The sequence below is a fragment of the Gracilinanus agilis genome, chromosome X (assembly GCF_016433145.1).
Source record: "Gracilinanus agilis isolate LMUSP501 chromosome X, AgileGrace, whole genome shotgun sequence".
Lineage (NCBI taxonomy): Eukaryota > Metazoa > Chordata > Mammalia > Didelphimorphia > Didelphidae > Gracilinanus > Gracilinanus agilis.
This window is the reverse complement of record NC_058136.1, coordinates 64,805,330-64,807,890: the sequence shown is the minus strand read 5'-3', so window position 1 is coordinate 64,807,890 and position 2,561 is coordinate 64,805,330.

Below are 2,561 nucleotides of genomic sequence, written 5' to 3'. Positions count from 1 at the left end.
GATGGAGAGTCAGGCCTAGAGATGGGAGGTCCTGGGTTCCAATCTGGCCTCAGACACTTCCCAGCTGTGTGACCCTGGGCAAGTCACTTGACCCCCATTGTCTAGCCCTTACGGCTCTTCTGCCTTGGAGCCAATACGTAGTATTGCTTCTAAGATGGAAGGGAAGGGTTTTTAAAAAAAGAATTAGTCATATATTCGAATATACAACTATGTTTTAACTATGAGTCAGATGAGGTCACAAGTTTTATTATTAACTTACAACTGGAATGTGTACAGTTTCTTTTTTGTTGTTTAGCACATTCTCCCTCTCCCTCTAATTTTCAGTCGTCCCTGTCAATGGATTCCTTCCCTATTGCTTATAAACATCCCCAGATCTCCCCAATCCCTTAAAAAACCCTCATTAGAACCTGCCATGCCCTGTCCTTTATTTCTCTTTACTTTTCATAGTCAAACTGTACTGGTTGCCTCCACTTTCTCTCCTCATTTATTCCTTGCTGCTTTGCAATCTGGCTTCTGAGCTCATCACTCAACTGAAACTGTTCTCTCTAGAGTTACCAATGATCTCTTTTTAAAAAAAAGTCAACATCTCTCACCTTTCATCTTAAAATCAATATCGTGTATTGGTTCCAAGGCAGAAGAGTGGTCAAGACCGGGCAATTGGGGTTGTGGCTCAACCAGGCAGTCTCTGAAGCCAGATTTGAACCCAAGACTCCTTGTCCTTAGGCCTGACTCTCAATCCTCTGAGCCACCTCGCTGCCTCTCACTGAACTCTTCATTGTTGAACATGATCATCTCTTTTCAGCCCTTCCTAATTCCTCTCAACCTCTGTCAACACAGTCAGTCACCCTTCTCCTCTTGGGAACTTTCTCCTCTCTGGATTTTCATTGACATTGCTCCCTCTGGATTGTCCTCCTGACGATCTGAGCATTCCTCAGTTTCCTTCGCTAGATCATCATCCATGTCATACCCCCTAACTATGAATGAAGCCCAGTGTTTGTTCCTGAGCCTGCTTCCCTTCTCTCATGACACTCTCTCTGTGACATCAGCTCCTGTGGGTTGAATGATCATCTCTAGGCAGATGACTTCCTTACTCGGTAGGGCCAGCCCTCATCTCTTTCCTGAGCTCCAGTCTCAAATCACCAACTGCCAATTGGAAATGTATAACTGGATGTGATCAGCATCTCCAACTCATGAACTCATTATCTTTCCCTCAAAACCTACTTCTCTTTCCGTTTTGGTGGAGGGCTCCATCTTTTCAAGTCACCCAAATTTCCAATCTTAGGGGCATCCTTCACTCTTCAGTCTCCTTCATCTCTCATATCCAAGTCTTAGCAATTCTACCTCCACGACATATTTGATTCAAATTTATCTCCTTTTATCCATTCACATGACCACCACCATAGTTCAGCTCCTTTTCATCTCTTACCCAGATTACCGCAACCCTTACCTTCTGTCTTGGAATCAATGCTATTTATGGGCTCTAAGATAAAAGTGCAGTAAGGTCTAGGCAATGAGAGTTGAGTGACTTGCCCAGCATCACATGGTTAGGAAGTGTCTGAAGTCAAATTTGAACCCAGGACCTCCCATTTCTAGGCCTATCTCTCTATCCACTGAGCTTCTTAGGTTCCCCCTGCAATAGCCTCTTAATTGTTTTACTCATTTCCAGTCTATCCCTTTTCCGATCCACCTTCTACACACAACCGCCGACGTGATGTTGCAAAAGTACATATGTCACTATTCTAATCTCTAGCTCAACAAACTCTAGTGGATCCCTATCACTTTTGGAATCAAATACAGATTTTCTATGCCTCACACAAGACTGGATGGTCCATCTCCCATCTTTGTCTGTGTCTTTGCATAGCTATCTATCATACCTGGAATTCCTTACCACAAGCTCTTGAAAATCTCTGATTTCTTTCAAAATGCAATTCAAACTTAGAAATACAGGAAGACTTATGAACTGATACAAGGTGAAATAGAAGAACCAGGAAAAACAATATATGTACTGATTGCAAATGAAAACGACATCTATAAAGTAAACAAAACTGGGAAAAAAAAGGCTCAGTTCAAGCATTCCCATCTACACGAAGCCTTGTCTGATAGTCCCTGCAACCTTTCCCATCCCAAGTTACTCTGGGAATGCTTACACATGAGTCTTCCTTAGCAGAATTTTACCCCTCAGAGACAGAGATTGTTTCATTTTTTTTGTTGTTCACCTTGAACCTAGAACTTTATGCCTGGCATGAAGTGAACACCTAATAAGAGTTTACCAATCGATTGATAATATATTTGAGATTTACTCATCTGCATAGGTTATTCTCAATAAAGTCCTTGAAAGTAAGGACAGTTTTGTATTTGTCTCTGTATTCTCAGTGCTTGGCAAATAGTAGGTACTTAATAAATGCTTAACGTACTGATTAAACAGAGACAGGGTCATAGTTACATACTTGGTTCCATTTTAACCATTGCATAGGGAAAACTAAGGCAGGAAAAGTTTAAATTAGTTACTAAAACTCATTTAGCAAGTCACAGGCAAGCTGAGTCAAAAAATGGAATCCAGG